The following is a 24,130-nucleotide window of genomic DNA, read 5'->3' on the forward strand; positions in this document are numbered from 1 at the left end:
AAAGAGCTGGGCCATTTGGTCGATAAAAGAATCATATAAATTACAGTAAAGAAGGAGGCCATTCGGCCAATCGATTGTGCACCGAATCTTGGAAAGAGCAACCTACCCAAGCCAACACTTTCACATTATCCCCATAACCCAGTAAGCCCAATTAAACTTTTTGGACACAAAGGGCAATTTAGCCTGGCCAATCGACCTAAACTGCACATCATTGGACTACGAGAGGAAATCGGAGCAACCGGAGGAAACCCAATCATACAGGGGGAGGATGTGCAGACTCCGCACAGACAGTGACCCAAGCCGGAATGGAACCTGGGACCCTGGAGCTGTGAAGCAATTATGCTATCCACAATGCTACCGTGCTGCCCTTAAGAACAAATACATCTACACTATGCAATTTTACCGTAATCCATGTACCTATCCAATAGTTGCTTGAAGGTCCCTAATGTTTCCGACTCAACTACTTCCACAGGCAGTACAATCCATGCCCCCACTACTCTCTGGGTAAAAAACCTACCTCTGACATCCCCCCTATATCTTCCACCATTCACCTTCAATTTATGTCCCCTTGTAATGGTTTGTTTCACCCGGGGAAAAAGTCGCTGACTGTCTACTCTATCTGTTCCCCCGATCATCTTATAAACCTCTATCAAGTCGCCCCTCATCCTTCTCCGTTCTAATGAGAAAATGCCTCGCACCCTCAACCTTTCGTCGTAAGACCTACTCTCCATGCAAGGCAACATCCTGGTAAATCTCCTTTGCACCTTTTCCTAAGCTTCCACATCCTTCCTAAAATGAGGCGACCAGAACTATACACAGTACTCCAAATGTGGCCTTACCAAAGTTTTGTACAGCTGCATCATCACCTCACGGCTCTTAAATTCAATCCCTCTGTTAATGAACGCTAGCACACCATAGGCCTTCTTTACAGCTCTATCCACTTGAGTGGCAACTTTCAAAGATGTATGAACATAGACCCCAAGATCTCTCTTCTCCTCCACATTGCCAAGAACTCTACCGTTAACCCTGTATTCCGCATTCATATTTGTCCTTCCGAAATGGACAACCTCACACTTTTCAGGGTTAAACTCCATCTGCCACTTCTCAGCCCAGCTCTGCGTCCTATCTATGTCTCTTTGCAGCCGACAACAGCCCTCCTCACTATCCACAACTCCACCAATCTTCGTATCGTCTGCAAATTTACTGACCCACCCTTCAACTCCCTCATCCAAATCATTAATGAAAATCACAAACAGCAGAGGACCCAGAACTGATCCCTGCGGTACGCCACTGGTAATTGGGATCCAGGCTGAATATTTGCCATCCACCACCACTCTCTGACTTCTATTGGTTAGCCAGTTCGTTATCCAACTGGCCAAATTTCCCACTATGCCATATCTCCTTACTTTCTGCAGAAGCCGACCATGGGGAACCTTATCAAATGCCTTACTAAAATCCATGTACACTACATCCACTGCTTTACCTTCATCCACATGCTTGGTCACCTCCTCAAATAATTCAATAAGACTAGTAAGGCAAGACCTACCCCTCACAAATCCGTGTTGACTATCCCTAATCAGGCAGTGTCTTTACACATATATAAAGAACATGAGGGTAGCCAAGGAAAGGGTTGACCCACTGCAGGACAGTGGAGGGAATATAAGCAAGAAACCAGATGAAATGGGAATGATAATGAATGACTACTTTGCATCAGTATTATCAAAGTGAAGGACCTCGTGGATAAGTTTGAGATCAAAAAGAAGGAGGTGTAGGGCGTCTTGAAAAAATATTCATGTCGATAAGTCCCAGGGACTTATGGGATATACCGCAAAATACTGAGTGAGGAAAGAGAGTAAATTGCTGGCGTCTTCACAGAATTGTTTGTATCCTTACTGGCTACAGGTGAGGTTGTAGATGACTGCAAAACTATTATTGTTGCTTTCGTTCAGAAAGGTGGCAAGGATAATCAAGGAAATTACAGGCCGGTGAGCCTTACGTTAGAAGTAGTGAAGTTATTGGAGAGGATTCTTCGAGACAGCATTAACGCACATTGGAAGCAAATGGGCGTATTAGCGAGAGGCAACATGATTTTGTAAAGGGGACATCGTGTGTCACTAACTTGATCTAACTTTTTAGACGAAGTGACAAAGACGATTGACGAAGGTAGGGCAGTGGATGTTGTCTATATGGACTTCATTAAGGCCTTTGACAAGGTCCGTCGTGGCAGAAGGTGAACACACACGGGATCAGAGGCGAACTGGCAAGATGGATCCAGAACTGGTTCGGTCACAGAAGACAGTCCAGCAATGGAAGGGTGATGATCTCAATAGAGGATTTGACTCTTTGATTCCTCGGGTATCAGTGCTGGGACCTATGCTGTTTGTGGTATATATAAATGATTTGGAGGAAAATGTAACTGGTCTGATTAGGATGTTTGCGGATGACACAATAGTTGGTAGAATTGTGGATAGCGATGATGACTGTCAGAGGATACAACAGATATAGATTGGATGGGGCCTTGGGTGGAGAGATGGAAGATGGAGTTTAATGTGGACAAGTGTGTGGTAATACACTTTTTACAGGTGGGAAATAGATAGTAAATGGTAGAACCCTTAAGAGTGTTGAAAGGCAGAGGGATCTGCGTGTACAGGTACACCGGTCACTGACAGGTGCAACGCGGGTGTGGAAGGTTGTCAAGAAGGCATATGGCATGCTTGCCTTCATCGGTCGGGACATTAAGTATGAAAAATGGCCTGTCATGTTGCAGATTTATAGAACCTTAGTTCGGCCGCACTTGGAATATAATAGTGTTCAATTTTTTTCGCCACACTATTAGAAGGATGTGGAGGCTTTGTAAGGGTTTAGACGAGGTTTACCAGGATGTTGCCTGGTCTGGAGGGCATTAGCAATGAGGAGAGGTTGAATAAACTCAGTCTTTTCTCAGTGGAACGACGGTGGTTGAGGGACAAGCTGATAGGTGTCGACAAAACTATGATGGGCATGGACAGACTGGATTGTCAGACCTTTCTTGCGAGTGTGGAAGAGTTAATTACATGTTGACAGGAGTTCAAAAGGCGAGAGGCAAAGTTTAGGGTTGATGTGCGAGGGACATTTTTTACACAGATGGCCGTTGTTGCGTGGAACTCGCTGCCGGAGGAAGCAAATATCATAATGACCTTTAAGGGGAGTTTGGACAATTACATGAATATGATGGGAAAAGAGGGATTCAGACCACGGAAGTGTGGGAAATTTTAGGTTAACTTCAAGCATGGTCGGCGCAGGCTTGGAGGGCCGAAGGGCCTGTTCATGTGCCATACTTTCTTTATTCTTTGTTTCTCTTCAGCACAGATGAGATAAACAGAACACGAGAACCAGACAGACAACACAACGTTCGAGATTCTCGATCCTGGTCACAGTTAACAGTGTAAATTCCCTTAACTATACTTACCCCAAATACGACTCCATTTCCTTCTCTTCCTCCACTTGAAAGGCTCCCATTAACAGTTTTATCATCCTCTCTCCAGTCACCGTTCCCGTCCACACAGGGAGCAAGAATACCACCGAATCTGTGGGACAGGATCAAGGGCTCCGTGTCCTGCAACCCTACCTCCTGGCTCTCTCGACCTAGATCCCATAATTCTACCCACATAACCATTATCATTTTACTTTATCTCTTAGTTCTCGAGCTGGATTATATGCATTGCTCTTATTCTGACAACTATGCATCCACAATTTCCAGAGCCCCCTCCGAAAGCACTCTTCGATGTATGCTTTACAAATCGGTTGAAGTTCTTTGAAGATGCAACTTGCACAGTTGACAATGGGGAGCAAGTCGATGTGGTAAATTTGGACTTTAAGAAGTCGTTTGACAATGTTACGATTATTGTGTAAGATTAAAAAGGATGGGTTTGTGGAAGCTTATTGAGGGGATAGAAAATTGGTTGGCAGACAGGAAACAAAGTGTAGAGATTAATGGGTCCCTTACAAATTGGCAGGCTGTGACGAGGATGCAGAGTTCCGACAGCATGATCTGGACAGGTTGGTCGAGTGGGAAAATCGATGGCAGTTGCAGTATAATGTGGATAAGTGAGAGGTTATTCATTTCGGAAGCAAAAACGGGAAGGCAGATTACTACCTGAACGGTTGTAAGTTGGGAGAGGGGAGAATGCAGCTGGCCCAGGGTGTCCTTGTGCACCATTCGCTGAAGGTAAGCGTGCAGGTACAGCTGGCGGTAAAGAAGATGAATGATATGTTGGCCTTCATTGCGAGATGTTTCGAGCACAGAAGCAGGGATGGGTTGTTGAAATTATACAGCGCTTTGGTGAGGCCCCACCTAGACTAATGTGTGGAATGTTGGTCTCCTATTCTGAGGAAGGGCGTTCTGGCTCTCGAGGGAGCGCAGGTTTACCAGACTGATTCCAGGGGTGGCATGTCATATGAGGAGAGATTGGCTAGGTTGGGACTGTTCTCGCTGGAGTTCAGAAGAATGAAGGGTGTATCTCATCGAGACTTACAGAATTCTAAAAGGACTAGGCAGAGTAGACGGAGGAAGATGTTCCCGATTGTGGGTGCGCCCAGATCACGGGGTCACATTCTGAGGATTCAGGGTAAACCATTTCGGACAGAGATGAGAAGACATTTATTCACCCAAAGATTGGTGAGCTCGTCGAATTAATTACCACAGGAAGCAGTTGATGCGAAAACGTTGAATATATTCACGAGGGGGGCTATATTTAGCACTTGGGGAGAATGGGACCAAAGTTTATGAGGATAAAGCAGGATTAGGCTATTAAATTGGATGATCAGCCATGATCGCGATAAATGGCGGAGCAGGCTCGAAGGGCCAAAAGGCATCCTCCTGCTCCTATCGTCTATACCTCTTTGTATCTAGTCCCCTAGCTGTCTCATGTTACTGGTATGTGTTGTATTACTGTGTCTCCTAGTCATCCGGATCTGTATTTTTCCATGATTGCTGTATTTATCTTTACTTTTTGAAGACCTTTACTTTCATATTTTCCTCTTAATTGTCTTTCAAACGTAGGTTTAAAAATGATATTTCTTCACGTTATTTAAACTTATTCGGAGCCGAGAGATGGATTTCCAATAGGAAAATGAACTCAGAAGATCAGGAGCAACACATGTAAATTATTCAAATATATTAGATCTATTTGCAAGTTGACACAGCAGCCTCACTTACAGAGACAGCGTGTTAAAGGTAATATTCTCTGCAGATAAATACCCACTGCGTTCTGGGATAATGAAGTCAAAAGATCCCACATCCTCTGAAATAAATGGTATTCCCCTCGTTGCAGAACTTAAAGACAGCCCCTTATTCTGAGACTGTTTCTTCTAGTAAGTGTCTCCCGGGTTACTGCCTGTTCCGAAACGTGCATATGTCACTGAAATAGGAATAGTTAACATTTCCATAAAGCATTAGAGCAGAAGGACAGTGCCCAGCTTATGGCATTCTTAATCTGCTTTATACAGACATAGAGAGTATGAACGGTCTATTGAATGTACCCCAGCCAGAAATTTAACTTGCGGGTTCCACCATGGCCGCCATAATAGGGGCCTGGCTGCAAAATGGTAATAGCTGTAAATGATGACAAACCAGGAGTAAAATACAAAGAAATGCAGCATGAAACTACACCCTCAAGGAATATTAGTCTCACGACAGGAAGCTTTTACTATTAAGTTGTATAAAGGAGAGAGGTCAGAAGAGAATCCCTTCCTTGTTAACTGATAAATGTGTTAATGAAAATAAGGAAATGACAGACTTGCTGAAGAATGACTTTGGTTCATTATTTACAATAGAGGAAGAGTTCAAAATGCCAGAGATACGAGGAAATATATTATTGATTCTGAACCAGGGACTGTACAAATGTCATACTATCAGGGTGTCAATGGCCTATAAATGAATAGTGTTCGAGTGTGAGAGTTCAACAGTAACAAAATTCGAACTAGAGGGTCTTCATATAAGTAGATGGCAACATTACAAAAATCTGACCTACAATCTTCCAAATTTCTCTGGATTTGAGAAACATCCCTTTGGATTGGACAATTACACATGTCGCTCTGTAATTTAAGCGGCGTGACAGAGAGAAAAGGGTGAATTTGTGCCGCTTTTCGGAACATTTGTGACGGGGAAATGAATGGTGTTCACCCTCAAGGACAGGGTGTGTGAACAGGTTTAAATGTCCCAGCTGATAAGAACGAGCGAGCGTGGATTTGTAAAGTTTATTTATGGGTGATTCAGGGTAATCCATTTCGGACAGAGATAGGGAGGCATTTCTTCACACAACGAGTGTTGAGCCTGTTGGATTCATTACCACAGGAAGCATTTGATGCTAAAACATTGAAGATATACAAGAGGAGGCTGGAAGTAGCACTTGGGGAGAATGGGAACAAAGACTATGAGGAGAAAACAGGACTAGGCTATTGAGTTGGATGATCAGTCCTGATCGTGATGAATGGCGGAGCAGGCTCGAAGGGCCAGAAGGCCTCATCACCTTTCTTCTATGTATCTATGTCTGCACTAGAGCCAATCAACCGAAACATCTTTGGAATGTGGGAGGACAGCGGAGCACGCAAAGGAATACCACGCAGGCAGGGAGAAAATGTGCAAACAGACAGTTTCCCGAACTCGGAATCGAGCCCGGGCTTCTGGTACGTTTAGGTGGCAGTTCTAACCACTGTGTTAATTTGCCGCCCCCTCGTCCTTCTAGTTCCCCAACTCGCTTAAATCTAGGACACTCTTTCTGTACCTTTAACACCAATTCCCCAGCTTACTAATGTAAGTGATACTTTTTTTCTGTAAATGTTCACCCTTGCACGCCAGCTCGTTAATATACAAGATGCTTATTCTGCCACATTGTCCGATTGTCCTCCAGCTAGATTATATACATGACCTATTTTCTGTAAGTGTATCTCCTATGTAATCAGCTGGCTGATATAAATAATGTTTTATTCTATTGCTGGCTTCTTAATATTGTGGAGCTGTCTCCTCGTTCCTCAGCTAGCTTACATACAGGACCCGTTTTCTATAACTGTGTCTTCTAGTTCCTCAGCTAGCTTATATACAGGACCATTATTCTGTAACTGACCATTGTTCTGTAACTGTATCTCCTAGTTCCTCAAATCACGTGTATACATGACCCTTGTTCAGTAACTGTGTCTCCTAGATCCACAGCTAACATTTAAACATGACCCTTATCCTGCACCTGGGTTCGGCAGTTTTCCAGCTCACTTCTATACATGGCCCTTATTCTGTAACTGTGTCTCCTAGTTCCCCAGCTAGCTTATATACATGACCTGTTTTCTATAACTGTGTCTCCTAGTTTGTCGGCTAGCTTATATACATGACCCTTATCCTGTTCCTGGGTCCGCCAGTTCCCCAACGAGCTTCTATGCATAAGGCTCATTCGGAATCTGTGTCTGTAATTTCCACAGCGAGTTTTCACACATGACCCTTATTCTGTAACTGTGTATCCCAGTTCCGTAGCTATCTCATATTACTGACATTGGTTCTATTACTGTGTCTCCTAGACCTCCGGCTCCGTATTTTTCCCTGATTATTATATTTACCATCAATTATTTCAGAGCGGTTCTTTCATATAATCCTCTCAATTGTCTACCAACATTAGATTTTAAAATGATATTTGATATTTAAACTTACTCGCAGCCTCCTTCACCCGAGAGATGGAAAACCCTAAGGGAAATGAACTCATGAAAAGATCAGGAGAAACACAAGCAAATTATTCAAATGTATGAGATCTATTTGCAAGTTGACGCAGCAGCCTCAGTTACAGAGGCAGCCTGTTAAAGATAATATTCTCTGCAGATTAGTGTGCACAGTGTTCTGAGATAGAGAATTCAAAAGATTCGAAATCTTCGGAAGTAAATAATATTCCCCCCGTTATGGACTTCAATTGCCTCCCCGGAGACTGTATCTTCTTGTACTAGACTCAAGGGTCAGTGTCAATACAGAAACGTGGATATGTCACTGAAATAGGTGCAGTTAACATTTGCGTAAAACATTAGAGCAGAAGGACAGGTTCCAGCTTGTGGCATTATTGATATTCTTTGTCCATAAAAGCAGAGTATGAACAATCGATTGAATGGTCCCCAGCCGCAAATTTAATTTTTGGGTTACGCCATGGCCGCCATAACAGAGGCATGGTTGCAAGATGGTAAATATCAGTAAATGGTGACAATGCAAGAGTCGAGTACAAGAAATGGGGGGGGCGTGAAAGTACACCCACGTGGTATTAAAATCATTCACGGACACTCGTTCAATAGGTAGGAAAAGGGGCGTGGAGGTAATGTACACGTTTAGGGAGTTAGGCTGGAATTTAAAAGCCAGGACAGACAGAGTTGTCATCTCTGGTTTGTTGCCGGTGCCACGTGATAGCGAGGCTAGGAATAGGGAGAGAGTGCAGTTGAACACGTGGCTGCAGGAATGATGTAGGAGGGAGGGCTTCAGGTATTTGGATAATTGGAGCGCATTCTGGGGAAGTTGGGACCTGTACAAGCAGGACGGGTTGCATCTGAACCAGAGGGGCACCAATATCCTCGGAGGGAGGTTTTCTAGTACTCTTCGGGAGGGCTTAAACTAATTTGGCAGGGGAATGGGAAACGGATTTGTAGTCCAGCAACTAAGGTAGCCGATATTCAGGACGCCAAAGCATGTAGTGAGGCAGTGGGGAAGGGAACACTGACAAAGGAGAGTACTTGCAGGCACGGAGATGGGTTGAAGTGTGTATACTTCAACGCAAGAAGCATCAGGAATAAGGTGGGTGAACTTAAGGCATTGATCGGTACTTGGGACTGCGATGTGGTGGCCATCACGGAAACTTGGATAGAAGAGGGGCAGAAGTGGTTGTTGGAGGTCCCTGGTTATAGATGTTTCAATAAGATTAGGGAGAGTGGTAAAAGAGGTGGGGGTGGCATTATTCATTAGAGATAGTATAACAGTTGCAGAAAGGCAGTTCGAGGAGTATCACCCTTTTGAGGTAGTATGGGTTGAAGTCAGAAATAGGAAAGGAGTAGTCACATTGTTAGGAGTTTACTATAGGCCCCCCAATAGTAGCAGAGATGTGGAGGAACAGATTGGGAAACAGATTTTGGAAAGGTGCAGAAGTCATAGGGTAGTAGCCATGGGCGACTTTAACTTCCCAAATATTGAGTGGAAACACTTTAGATCAAATAGTTTGGATGGGGTGGTGTTTGTGCAGCGTGTCCAGGAAGCTTTTCTAACACAGTATGTAGATTGTCCGACCAGAGGAGGGGCAATATTGGATTTCGAACTGGGTAATGAACCAGGGCAAGTGATAGATTTGTTAGTGGGGGGAGCATTTTGGAGATAGTGACCACAATTCTGTGACTTTCACTTTAGTAATGGAGAGGGATAGGTACGTGCAACAGGGCAAGGTTTACAATTGGGGGAAGGGTAAATACGATGTTGTCAGACAAGAATTGAAGTGCATAAGTTGGGAACATAGGCTGTCAGGGGAGGACACATGTGAAATGTGGAACTTGTTCAAGGAACAGGTGCTACGTGACCTTGATATGTATGTCCCTGTCAGGCAGGGAAGAGATGGTCGAGTGAGGGAACCATGGTTGACAAGAGAGGTTGAATGCCTTGATAAGAGGAAAAAGGAGACTTATGTAAGGCTGAGGAAACAAGGTTCAGACAGGGCATTGGAGGGATACAAGATAGCCAGGAGGGAACTGAAGAAAGGGATTAGGAGAGCTAAGAGAGGGCATGAACAATCTTTGGCGGGTAGGATCAAGGAAAACCCCAAGGCCTTTTACACATATGTGAGAAATATGAGAATGACTAGAGCGAGGGTAGGTCCGATCAAGGACAGTAGCGGGAGATTGTGTATTGAGTCTGAAGAGATAGGAGAGGTCTTGAACGAGTACTTTTCTTCTGTATTTACAAATGAGAGTGGCGATATTGTTGGAGAGGACAGTGTGAAACAGATTGGTAAGCTCGAGGAAATACTTGTTAGGAAGGAAGATGTGTTGGGCATTTTGAAAAACTTGAGGATAGACAAGTCCCCCGGGCCTGACGGGATATATCCAAGGATTCTATGGGAAGCAAGAGATGAAGTTGCAGAGCCGTTGGCAATGATCTTTTCGTCCTCACTGTCAACGGGGGTGGTACCAGGGGATTGGAGAGTGGCGAATGTCGTGCCACTTTTCAAAAAAGGGACTAGGGATAACCCTGGGAATTACAGGCCAGTTAGTCTTACTTCGGTGGTAGGCAAGGTAATGGAAAGGGTACTGAAGGATAGGATTTCTGAGCATCTGGAAAGACACTGCTTGATTAGGGATAGTCAGCACGGATTTGTGAGGGGTAGGTCTTGCCTTACAAGTCTTATTGAATTCTTTGAGGAGGTGACCAAGCATGTGGATGAAGGTAAAGCAGTGGATGTAGTGTACATGGATTTTGGTAAGGCATTTGATAAGGTTCCCCATGGTAGGCTTATGCAGAAAGTAAGGAGGCATGGGATAGTGGGAAATCTGGCCAGTTGGATAACGAACTGGCTAACCGATAGAAGTCAGAGAGTGGTGGTGGATGGCAAATATTCAGCCTGAATCCCAGTTACCAGTGGCGTACCGCAGGGATCAGTTCTGGGTCCTCTGCTGTTTGTGATTTTCATTAATGACTTGAATGAGGGAGTTGAAGGGTGGGTCAGTAAATTTGCAGACGATACGAAGATTGGTGGAGTTGTGGATAGTGAGGAGGGCTGTTGTCGGCTGCAAAGAGACATAGATAGGATGAAGAGCTGGGTTGAGAAGTGGCAGATGGAGTTTAATCCTGAAAAGTGTGAGGTTGTCCATTTTGGAAGGACAAATATGAAGGCGGAATACAGGGTTAACGGTCGAGTTCTTGGCAATGTGGAGGAGCAGAGAGATCTTGGGGTCTATGTTCATACATCTTTGAAAGTTGCCACTCAAGTGGATAGAGCTGTGAAGAAGGCCTATGGTGTGCTCGCGTTCATTAACAGAGGGATTGAATTTAAGAGCCGTGAGGTGATGATGCAGCTGTACAAAACTTTGGTAAGGCCACATTTGGACTACTGTGTACAGTTCTGGTCGCCTCATTTTAGGAAGGATGTGGAAGCTTTGGAAAAGGTGCAAAAGAGATTTACCAGGATGTTGCCTGGAATGGAGAGTAGGTCTTACGAGGAAAGGTTGAGGGTGCTCGGCCTTTTCTCAATAGAACGGAGAAGGATGAGGGGCGACTTGATAGAGGTTTATAAGATGATCAGGGGAATAGATAGAGTAGACAGTCAGAGACTTTTTCCCCGGGTGGAACAAACCATTACAAGGGGACATAAATTTAAGGTGAAAGGTGGAAGATTTAGGAGGGATATCAGAGGTAGGTTCTTTACCCAGAGAGTAGTGGGGGCATGAAATGCACTGCCTGTGGAAGTAGTTGAGTCAGAAACATTAGGGACCTTCAAGCAGCTATTGGATAGGTACATGGATTACGGTAAAATGATATAGTGTAGATTTATTTGTTCTTATGGGCAGCACGGTAGCATTGTGGATAGCACAATGCTTCACAGCTCCAGGGTCCCAGGTTCGATTCCGGCTTGGGTCACTGTCTGTGCGGAGTCTGCACATCCTCCCCGTGTCTGCGTGGGTTTCCTCCGGGTGCTCCGGTTTCCTCCCACAGTCCAAAGATGTGCAGCTTAGGTGAATTGGCCAATGATAAATTGCCCTTCATGTCCAAAATTGCCCTTGGTGTTGGGTGGAGGTGTTGGGTTTGGGTGGGGTGCTCTTTCCGGGGGCCGGTGCGGACTCGAGGGGCCGGGTGGCCTCCTTCTGCACTGTAAATTCAATGATAATCTATGATTAATCTAGGACAAAGGTTCGGCACAACATCGTGGGCCGAAGGGCTGTTCTGTGCTGTATTTTCTATGTTCTATGTTCTATGTTCAATACAATTGTATAAAGGTTGTGACCAGGATCATGGTTTGCACTTGGTAACTGTTAAAAGTACAGTTGTCATGTAAAATAATTAAAAGACAGACATGATGAAGAATTACTTTGTTTCGGTATTTACAATAGAGGATGAGTTCAAAATGACAGAGATACGAGGAAAGATATTACTGAAACATGGCTGGGGACTGAACACAATTTACACTATCAGGGCGTCAATGGCGGAGAAATGAATGGTGTTAGAGTGTTAGAGAGATCCACAGGAACAGAATTCCAATTACAGGGTCTCCATATGATTAGATGGGATCATTACATATATCTGAACTACAATGTTTAAAAGATCTTTGGATTTGAGAACTATGCATTTAGATTGGACAATTACACACGTCGCTGTGCGATTTAAGCGACGTGGCACAGATTAAAAAACTGAATTTGTGCCTCTTATCGGAACATCTGATACAGGAAAATGAGTGGAGTTCAGCCTGAAGTACCGGGTGTGTGAACAGGTTTAACCGTTCCAACTGAGCAGCGAGCGAGCGAGCGTGGATTTGCAAAGGTTACTCATGGGTAATGAAGATGATGCAAATGTTTTCAAGCAGGACAGAGGTACTGGACAGGTGACTGAATGCGGACGTTTTTCATATGGAGTGAAATAAATAATTTGACCATCTAGCTTCCAGACATGTCACTGAATCTATACCTTTTTCGGCTACGTCTTCACTCTGTTCTTTACATGATCCCTATTCTTTAACTATCTCTACTAGATCCCAGATAGCCTATATAAATGGCCATCAGTCTTATGCATCGCCTGTTCTCGAGCTGGGTTATATACTTGAACATAATTCTGTAACTGTGCCTTATCGTGCCCCAGCGAGCTCAAATAAATAACCCTTGTTTTGTGAACATGTCTCCGAGTTCACTAGCTGGATTATATACATGATCATTAGTCTGTAACCGGGTGTCCTTGTTCTCTTCTAGCTTACACGCGTGGCCCTTATTCTGTAATTGTGTCTCCTCGTTCCACAGCCAACTTATATACATGACCATTATTCTGTCGCGGTGTCTCGTCGTTCCCCAGCCAACCTATCCACATGTTCCTTATTGTGCAACTACGTCTCTATTTTTCCAGCGAACTAATATACATGATAATTATTATTTAACTGTGACTGATCGTTCCCTGGCTAGCTTATATACATGGTGATTCTTATTCGGATAGTGTGTCCTGGATCGCCAGCTCGCTTATACACATGGTTCATATTCTGCAACTGTGTCTCCGGGTTTCGTAGCTAGCTCATATCAATTGCATTTTTTCTGTTCCTGTTTCTCAGAATTTAGGCTGTACAGATAGAAACCCAATCACATAAAAAAATGGAATATAACATGGAAGGAATACCTTCTGCACAATTTAAATGGGAGATAGAACGATATTAATCACCGAAACACAAAGCAAATCCTGATCCTGTCAGAAAGTTTGGTATTGATGGAATTTGGTTGTGGAAGAAAGGAGAGGTCCGGCCCACAAAAGGGCATCAAATTGCGCAGCGATTCAATGGAGAAAAAGGTAGAAAGCAAAATAAGCAACGCCCCACGTCAAACAGTCCCAGTAAGGCAGTTGATTTCGGCCTCGGCGATTGTGGGTTCCTCTGTGGGGTGGAGTGAATGTTGGTCCGGAAGTTCGTTTTGACAGAGTCAGCGAACTGCCTTAGATCGTCTTCAGATATGGATGTTTTTTTCAGAGGTCATAGCTCAATATTGAGGATTTCTTGGTGTAAAGTAGCTGTTTGATATATTGGAGTGTGTCTGTGGTCATTAATATGTCTCCAGAAAATGTAACTCTGAACAGCAGATGATGTCATGGAACAGATACTGAAGCTGCTCTGCGTTTAGGTTTTCAACCAATCCTGGCAGCTTCTGATCAGCATTCTTCTCACTCTGACACTGTCTTTCCACTGACACAAACCAAAGCAATGTTTCTCCCGAGCTGTGACCAAACCCAACACTGAGGGAACAAGGTCACCTCCGCTTGTCAGGCAAATATTGTCCCTTTAACACCTGTCTTCTGTTTACCCTACAGCCGTAACACAATCACTACTTTGAAATGGCAACTGACAAAATGTAAAACTGGATTGAGAGATTTATGTTAGGAGATTAAGGAATATGGAAGCAACTGGAGTTAATCTATTAACCGACAGCCGGAATTAAAAGAAACTGGAGATCACTGCTCAGAATCCACATGAAATCCTGCCCCAGCCCACAGCCACGTCCAACAGTCATTATACTCAAAGCATTTCTCATCGTCCTCAGATATGGATGTTTTTTCAGAGGTCATAGATCACTTTAGAGTATTTCTTGGTGTATAGTAGCTGTTTGATATACTGCAGTGTATCTGTGGTCTCTAACATGTCTCCTGAAAATGTAATTCTAAACAGAAGATGATGTCAGGGAACAGATGCTGAAGTTGCTCTGTGACATGTGTCAGCAGAACACATGGTAGTTGCTGATGATATTCATTTTCCTGCGGAATAGACCAGATCATTCTCAGCGTATTCCATCAATGTTAAATATCAGGAAGTTTGGTTCATTGCAATGATCCCTGCGGTTCCCTCAGAAATGATCGAAAGTGTTGCTCCTATAACCTATCTCCCATTCTCCTCCCCTCTCTCGTCCTCAACTCTCTCTTTTATCCTTCAGTCCTCCACTTTCTCTGTCTCTCCTTCAGCATTAGAAACGCCAGAGGAATGAAGAGAGCAGTTACCACTTTAAACTCGATCATAAATGAAAAGATAAAGACGAATCTCCATACTATATTATTGAGGCAATAGTAGTGAATATATTAAACTATTGTAACTATTTCTCCTGACTAAGTGACACAACTGGAGGTCTCCCTTTTTGAATAACGGAGTGACCTGAGCTGCCCTCCAATCTGCAGGTACAGTTCCAGAGTCTATAGAATCCCGGAAGATGACCACCAATGCATCCATTATTTCCAGAGCCACGTCCTTACGCACTCTGGGATGCAGATTCTCAAGCCCCGGTAATTTATTTACTTTCAGTCCCAACAGTTTTCCCAGCACCATTTCTCTACCAATGTTGATCTCCCTCAGTACTTCCCTCTCACTATCCCTTTCATTCATCAACATTTCTGGGATCTGATTTGTGTTCTCATTTGTGAATACCCGTTTGCTTTGACCCATTATTTAAACGTAGCAATCATTACTAGCTTATGTATTTGTTACCGCGTCACCGCCCCCCCTCCCCCTCCACCCCCAAACAAAGCTCAAAATCATCCACCCAATGAATTAGTAAATTCGGCCAGGGTCACTCTATGAGCCTGGTATATGCCAGTTCTCCTTTATGATTGTATCGGTCAATGCGCTTCCGAGCACATATCAAGCACTTTTCAATATAATGCTTTATATATTTCCCAAAATATGCCTCCAACATCAGTTTTTCATTCTTTCTACGGTTGTTGCTATTGCATGATGTTCTAAATCCTCAATAAATCGATAAATTACCAGTTTCGATCTAGGGTTGGAAATATGTATCGTCCGTCTTGAAGAACTCGTTCGTCTAACTGATGTCTAACATGCTCTTGTGCTTCTTTAAGGGTGATGAGAACGGGTTTGATACCTCTCTAATCTGTTTCAAATCAACGCTTACCTTTGGAATTGAATAAGTCGCTCACTTTGATGCTGACGTACCTGGACAATGTGTAGGTTCAGTCGGCAGTTAGGAAGGCAAATGCAAAGTTACCATTCATGTCAAGAGGGGTAGAATACAGGACCAGGGCTGCATTTATGTGGCTGTATAATGCTCTGGTCAGGCCCCATTTGGAGTAATGTGAGCAGTTCTGGGCCCCGTATCTAAGGAACGATGTGCTGGCCTTGGAAAGGGTCCAAAGAAGGTTCACAAGTATTATCTCAGGATTGAAGAAATTGTCATATGAGGAACGGTTGATGACTCTGGGTCTGTACTCACAGGAGTTTAGAAGGATGAGGCGAATCTTATTGAAACTTACAGGATACTGCCTGGATACAGCGGACGTGGTGAGGATGTTTCCACTTGGAGGAAAATCTAGAACCAGAGTACACCAACTCAGACTAAAGGGACGAACATTTGAAACTGAGATGGAGAGGGATTTCCTCAGCCAGACGGTGGTGAATCTGTGGAATTCTTTACCGCAGAAGGCTGTGGAGTCCAAATCATTGAGTTCCTTTAAGGCAGAATTAAATAGGTTCTTGATTAATAAGGGGATCAGGGGTTATGGGGAGATGGCAGGAGTATTGGGATGAGAAACTATCAGCCATGATTTAATGGCGGACAGACTCGATGTTCCGAAAGGCCTTATTCTGCTCCTTTGTCTTCTGGCCTTATGGACAACACACTGGCCTCTTGCTTTGCTAACTGATCTGCACTTAGATTGCCTGATGGGGAGGGCCAATGGCGAGTCATTGCCTTAATTACCCCACTTTGATGCCCTTGGGCGTTCTTGATTGCATATTTTGTTAATGTGGTTGACGGGAGAGGCTGTTCATCGGTTAACACAAATCCTCCAGCTTCCAATATCGGCGAACAGTCAGTCAGTACTTGAGAAACATACATGCTGTCTGAAAGAATGTCATGTGGTGGGGGTGGGGGGGGGGGGGTAATATTCCGGGAAGGTGACGACAAATGTTACTGCTGTTCATTAGACAGTCTGAGCGCTGATGTCACTGGATAGGTTCGATGTTCTTACCTCCAGCACCTGCCCCTGATTGTTCTCCATATGATTGCAACATCCGGATTCCCTCACTCCATCATCAATCGAGGATCCGCCTATACAATGTGTGAGTGGGTTTTTGTGTCTGTCTACTGTTCTCTGGTTTCTAATGTGCTATTCGGTACCACCCCTGCTTTGTTTTGGCAGAATCGGCCCCTTGGGACTAGGTGCTGCCACAAAGTGGTATTCTAGCGCTTCCCCGGCATTACTGATGTCTACAAGGAAAGTGGGTACAAGACTTCTGTTAACGGGAGTGGCCTAACCTTATCACGTTAACTCTCATCGGGCATTGTGATTCTGTCTAATAACTCCATCTTTTATTCGTCCATCTAATAATAACTGGAGGGGTGTCAGTTCTGCTAAAATAGTTCGTGGATTGAGGCCAAATATATAGGTAAAAAGTTGGATTGGCCCGGAAACTGCCAGTCCGTGGCATTCAAATGTGGAATATTCCTGTTGTGTCGGACGTAAGGGTGAGGACGCAGACGCAGCCGGTCCCAGCCTCCCGGGCCTTTGCTGTACTAGACCGGCAGAGATAGTAGCGTCCATCGCCGCTACGTGAATGTCAAAATGCAATTCTGGATTCCATGTCTGTACGGCTGGCGCCTTTTTAGTTCAGGAATGACCTGTGTGAACAGCACTGTCCCAGTCCAAGGGGTGTTCTTTGTTTGGTAAATAAAACAATGGTGAAGATCTTTGTTCCAACACTGTCCAAATGGTTCAGACAATATCATAACAGTCCTAAAATACAATCTTAAGTGTTTTAAATCGGGGCTAATAGGAATTGTCAGTTAGTCTATAGCCTTTTCCTTTCTACCTCTCGTTTCACACAGATCACCATAGCGGCTATAATTGTCATCCGGCTTTTCATCATCCCAGAATTTTGGGTTAACTTTTTGTCCCAGGATGGCGGGGAGGCCTCGCGAATCATCGAGGATATCTCAGTGTTCCTCTCTCCTTACGTTTTGGAGGAGAAGGGCGTCTACATACTGAGCTAAAATGTCCGTTTCGGATTATGGGAATATTGTGAAATCCCTGCGGTCCACATATGCAGGTGCACTGTTGACCCAGGAAGGTGAAAGGAAATTTGTATTGGCGTTCCCGTCTTAAGGAAATTCACCAAAATCTATTCCTGATATCTAAAACAGTAACATTTCGGGCTTGTGTAGTTCGTTATTTCCAAACCTCGGATTGCCCACGACAGCGTGGAGGTCACAGGGGCTGTGTAAGTCAGTCTTCGGTCGTCGATAGTTAGGGGGTCAGGACACATCCGGCTTTTTTATTGAACAGATAGGTGAATTATTTGCTGAGACTACAGGAAGCTGGACACCCTGCCCCATTAATCCGGAAATTACTTTCGGCACATGTTCTCCTGATTGTTTGGGAAACCAACATGACTTCTGAGCTTTGGTCCAGCCCCTCACCAGCGACCTCTCCTGACATTCCGCACTGCCATAATTGAGTTGGGTAGAAACCGGCTCTTGATTCCAGAGCACATGTTACACCGAGCGATACCCTGACATTTTGCCCGGCTGAACGCGCAGTTGGCTCACGGTACACATTTGGTCCATGGATTTACACACATAAATCGTGGATGATGCTTTTAACTCTCCATCCATTTGTCAAACAATGCAATTTGCTGTTTTGCAGGATAAATTAAACTTTCTCATTGGATCGAAATCTAAGTTGTGTTCGGTCCTGGAGATAAATCATTCAAGATAGCAGAATGGAAAATAAATATGTCTTCCTATGTAAACTCCAAAGGGTCAGTTTCTGCACCTTGTTGCAAATGGCTGTTGAAACCGTTCAACATGATTTTCCTTTCAATGCACCATTCAATTCGGGGTGAGCTGCTGGTGTTAAGTGTGGTCCACTATCCCATAAATATTTGCTGGATGCCTCCTACCCAACGCTCACTAGGAAACGCCCTATATTCTCAAATTTGACGCTGCGGAACCACTCTGCAGAGGCCTGACACCGTCATTGAGTACATAGCGGGCGCGTGGGGTGATTGAGCCAGAAACCTACGCCTCTCCATACTATGGCGACTCTTCTTTCGTGCATATTGGCGCCATCCGAGCTGCTGCCGGCGCGTCCAAGGGCTGGTGAGTTTCCTCAGGACCTTGTGAATATTGGTTAGGTTCGCGAGGGTCTGGAAAAGAAGTGACGGAGTCGGTCACAATTACACCTCCGGCCGGTTGACGCTAATCCTGGTCTTTTCGGTGGTGCGGCATTTCTCCTGCTTGTGGGTCCACCACGGATCTTATCTGGACCGCGTATCTCGGGATAGGGAGGGGAATGCACCTTTATTAGTATCTCTCTGTGTCCTCCGTCATGTTTCCAGATAGCCCTGTGTCCCTGAATTGGAACAACAACATTTTGCCGTTTTGGGGGCGATCCCGGTGGCCTGAGCTTCCCTTTGCCGTGCTCGGGTTAAATGGTGAAGGAGCCAGGTCACAGTGTGTGTTGAGTCAGGAGGGTCAACAGATTCCCAAGCTTTCTGGCCATTTTGGGCTGCATGTGAGACGAACGCATTAGTCAATCTGGTATCATTTGTGGTGCGCATATCTTGTCACAAAGAATAATTGTTCCCGAATTGTTGATCTCTCGAAACTCACCACAGTTGGCATTACAGAGATTGCTACAGTGATTATCAGTCTCTCCTTTCTGGTTATTCTTGTTCACTGTACACACCTCAATTCCTCGGCGTCACTGTGATATCCATGGCTGATTGTTAGATTTTAGTCAATGTCTGATGAAAGTCCTGTCTCATTGAAAATAGTTATCTGCACCTGCTTTCTCACTGCTCGTTGTTATTATTCCCTGAAGGACATTAGTGAACCAGCTGGATTTTTACGACAATCGAAAAAGGTTTCATGACCACCAATCGGAATTTATTTCCAGATCTTTATTGCATTCAATCTCTCCGAATGCCCTGGTTGAATTCAAACCCAGACCCCAGAGCATTTCCCTGGATCGCTGAATTACTACTACCTGCTATTTTAGGGAGTGGAAATCGGATGAGTCTCCCTGGACCCAAATTGTTTCCCTTGAGGGATTCCATTTTCTGTAAAACGAGATTCCTTTCAAGGAGTTCTCCCATAATCTCTTTGGCAGCATCGCTTTGGCAACTGAGAGAGATCAGCGGCTCCAGACGGTGCGAGGGGAGAGATTGAAATCTGAGATTCGCAGCCTGGAATGTTACAACAATGGCTGTGAATGTGAGAACAATGGATTGGAATGATACAACAATGCTTCCGAATCTGACAACTGTGGGTAGGAATGTTCCATCAATGGATGAGAATCTGGAAACAATCCAAGTTGGCCAGAATCTGAGAACAAAAGACTGGAATGTTCCGACAGTAAACAGGGGTTTATTCGGCGCGCTTTACCAACTTTCTACATTTTATAAATGGATGTCATTGGAAAAACGGATCTATTTCACACTCCAGATCATTCAGGCGGGTTACTATCCCTTCCTTGCTGTTTTCGGTGTGCCTGGTCAGTAACTATATCTCTATTAATTTTACAATTCATTGTTTAACACGGGATTTTGTTTGATTGATATTTGGTTGTGAAAATGCATTTTGTGAAGTTCAATCTGAAACACCTTTACCTCTCCATCAATCTAATTTCACTGATCTGTCCAATGTCTGAGCCTTAAAATAATATAGTTCACAATCTCTGCAATTGCTTTCACATGGTGGAGAGTTCCGAACTCACGTCATTTCCAGTACCAAAACTGTATAATATCATCTCCAAAATATCACTTCACCAATTCTGACTTAGAGACCCCTTCACATATTCTCAAATGTGCCTTTGTTAAAGTCGGACTCGAGAACTCCAATGCCATCAGCGGAACACTTCAGATGACCAAACTCTGCAGCGCGCTGAAAATCCCTGCCTCTGTTCAATCGCCATTCTGATGCATGACGTGGAGATGCCGGCGTTGGACGGGAGTGGGCACAGTTAGAAATCTTGCAACACAAGGGTAAAGTCCAACAGTTCTGTTTCGAATCACTAGCTTTCGGAGTACAGCTCCTTCCTTAGGTCCTTCCTCACCTGTCGAAGGAGCTGCGCTGCGAGATAGTGATTCGAAACAACCTGTTGGACTTTAACCTGCTGTTTTTAGACTCTTTTCTGATGCAAGCATTGCGCACATATATTCCCTTTCGCGCTGCTCATTGACCTTTTCCACATGTCTGCAACATCTATCCACTGAAGGCTGTTCTTTCCACCTTTTTGACGTAAATTGACATATAAAGACATATCTTCATTGTGGCAATCTCCGGCGCACTCTGCCAACAGGAGCCTGCGCTGAGATTGTTACGAGAGTGCTTTAGAGCTGGGTCAAATACATCAAGTTCAAGTGGTGAGTTCTAACGGGATCTAAGGGGGTAACTAGCAATTAAACTGATCTTCAATTGAAAGCTAAATTAGCCCTCAAATCGGGTAATTGAAAGCTACTCGTTTGGCGAGTTGTATTCCTGAAACAGGATTCAGCTGAGTCACACTCAACTGTATCTGTTGGATTGTGCAACTGGTTTAATTCTGTTTCCAGAGCATTGGATATTGAGGCCGATAAACAGGGAAGACAATCAGTATTGTTTGTCTGCACTGTTTGGCAGTACTGTTTTTCTGCACTGTGAGTGCTACTTGGCAGGGCGAGAGTGCTTGGCAGTTGGGTGGAAAACACGGAGTTGGGTGAAATTGGCTGAAGGTGAAACGGAAATATCGGACGCAGAGCTGAGCAGGAGATTATCGAACAGACCTTGGGAATGTAAAGAGGTTTCATGATTCACTGACACATTCTTCCGACTTGAGGGACGGGGGGCATGAAGAGTGTCATCACAGGAAGGTGTGATTTCCTTGGCGAATAAGGAATCTGTTCAAATTTGAAAATCCATTTGAAATTTCTTGTTATATATTGTCTTCATATTGAGGTAATGGGGAAATATTAAAAATGCTTTAAATGTTAAAAAAATTTAAATTACATTTTAAAAATGAGAGCTTGAGGGGGGGGGTGTTCTTCCGGCATGATATAAGAGCTGATGTGCCCCATTGTGGTATCTAGTGACCACATGTGTAGTAAGTGTTGGTTGCTCGAGGATCTCCGGCTCACAGTTGATGAGTTGGATTCTGAGTTTCAGGCGTTGCGACAGATCAGTGAGGGGGAGAGGTACCTTGTGTTCCAGGAGGTTGTCCCACCAATTAAGCGGCAATTTAGCATGGCCAATCCATCGATCCTGCACATCTTTTGGTTTTGGGGGCAAAACCCACGCAAACACAGGAAGGATGTGCGAACTCCACACAGAGAGCGTCCGAGAGATGGGATCGAACCTGGAACCTCGGCATCGTGAGGCAGTAATGCTAATCACTGTGCCACGTGCTGTTCTTTGTCAATGGTTTTACTGAAATCCATGAAAATGACATCCACCGCCCTCCCCTCATGAATCATCTTTGTCACCTCCTCAAAAAACCTTGAGCAACTTGGTGAGGTGCGACCTCGCCTTCACAAAACCATGCTGTCTATCTCAAATTTGCCCATTTCTTTCCAAATGAGGATCAATCCTGTCCCTGAAAATACTGTCCAATAATTTACCTACAGGCGACGCGAGGCTCAACGCTGTATAATTTCCTGGATTATCGCTGCTGCCTTTCTCAAACAGCGGTAACACGTCAGCTATTCTCCAGTCCTGTGGTATCTCACTAGTGGCCAATGAGGACACAAAGATGGCAGTTAATGCCCTAGCTATTTCCTCCCTTGCTTCCCTCAGTATTCTGGGGTAAACACATCCGGCCAAGGAGACGGATCTACTTTAATATATTTTAAAAGACCCAATACTTCCTCCTTTTTTATTTGAACATGGCCCAGACTATCCACACACCTCACCCAAGAATCGTCTTCCACAAAGTCCTTTTCTTGGTGAACACTGATGAAAAGTACTCACTTAGAACCCGTCACGTCCTCTGGTTCAACATATAGATACCCCACTCACCTTAACCGGTCCAATCCTTTTGCTGGTCAGCCTTTTTTTTCCGCACGAATTAGATGCTTTGGGATTCACGTAAATCTTCCTTGCCAAGTGATTTCATGATCATTCCTCGCCCTCCTAATTTCCCTCTTAATCACCTTCCTACTTTCTCTGCACTCCTCTATAAAGCATCGAGGTTTTCATCACAATGAATTCCCATCAGCCAATAGCGTCTGTGTCCTTTCCAAAGCAATCAACTAGGAATGTTACTGGATTCGGTGACATATTTCATACAATCATAGAATTCACTGTGCAGAAGGAGGCCATTCGGCCCATAGAGTCTGCACCGGCCTTGGAAAGAGCACGCTACCCAGACTCACGCCTTCAGCCTATCCCCGTAACCCAGTAATCCCACGAAACCATTTTGGACATTATGGTCAATTTAGAATTGCCAATATACCTAACCTGCACATCTTTGAGGAAAGTGCAGCATCCGGAGAATAAAATCCATGCTGACACGGAGAGAACGTCACGACTCCGCACAGACAGTAATCCAAGCCGGGAATCGAACCTGGGCCTGGAACTGTAAAAGAACAGTACCAACCACTGTATACCGTGCCGACATAATATTCGAACCGGATCAATAATCGTTCTGTCAAACTAACGTTTTTCTCTCCACCCAGATGCAGAATTTCACTGTTTATTTTGCTTCCCTCCAGCTAATGTAGCTACGATTGTGACCCTGACTCTTCGGAATTGTGGGCTCTCCAGATGTGTCACTCGCTACCTGCTGGCCATGGCAGCAGCAGATCTACTGGTCATTATTATCGATCTAATATTCAGACACATCCCGATTGTTTACTGGGAGCGGTTTTATTTCATGTGGTCTATGCCTGTGTGTAATATCCATGCTGTCTTTCTTTATGCAGCTACGGACTGTTCTGTCTGGTTTACTGTGTCTTTTACCTTTGATCGATTTGTTGCCATTTGTTGTCAGAAGCTGAGCAATAAATATTGCACTGAGAAAGTGGCGGCTGTGGTTCTCGGAACCGTGGCTGTGCTGAGCTGTTTCAAAAACATTTTTTGGTATTTCATGTTGTCAGACCGGTACACGATTAGAAACACACCCATCTTCTGTATTATAACATTCTCCACTCAAGTATCTCCTGTTTGGATAGCCATCGAGTTTCTGCATCACATTGTGACCCCGTGTGTCCCATTCGTCCTGATTCTGTTGCTTAATGTTGCAACCATCAGACACATAGTGGTGAGCAGTAAAGCCCGCAGCCGACTTCGGGCAAACAATGCTGCGAAGAGTTCCAGAGACCCAGAGATGGAGAGTCGAACAAAATCAATCATATTGCTGTTCGTTATCTCGTTGAATTTCATCCTGTTATGGACAGTTTTAATGGTGTATTCTATATGGAGACGGACATATTAT

At 44.4% G+C, this 24,130-nt stretch overlaps 1 long non-coding RNA gene across 2 annotated transcripts; it reads left to right on the top strand.

Annotated features, from left to right (window-relative positions):
* The first annotated feature begins 8,398 nt into the window (after positions 1–8,398).
* Positions 8,399–23,544, top strand: LOC140399733 (uncharacterized). 2 transcript variants are annotated; one of them, XR_011937830.1, is made up of 3 exons: positions 8,399–8,791; positions 12,418–12,561; positions 23,409–23,544. It is a non-coding gene; the product is annotated as an uncharacterized lncRNA (long non-coding RNA). The 2 variants fall into 2 exon arrangements; XR_011937829.1 differs by lacking the exon at positions 23,409–23,544 and having other exon boundaries at positions 12,418–12,858.
* The last annotated feature ends 586 nt before the right edge of the window (positions 23,545–24,130 follow it).

This window comes from Scyliorhinus torazame, chromosome 23 (genome assembly GCF_047496885.1).
Source record: "Scyliorhinus torazame isolate Kashiwa2021f chromosome 23, sScyTor2.1, whole genome shotgun sequence".
Taxonomy (NCBI): domain Eukaryota; kingdom Metazoa; phylum Chordata; class Chondrichthyes; order Carcharhiniformes; family Scyliorhinidae; genus Scyliorhinus; species Scyliorhinus torazame.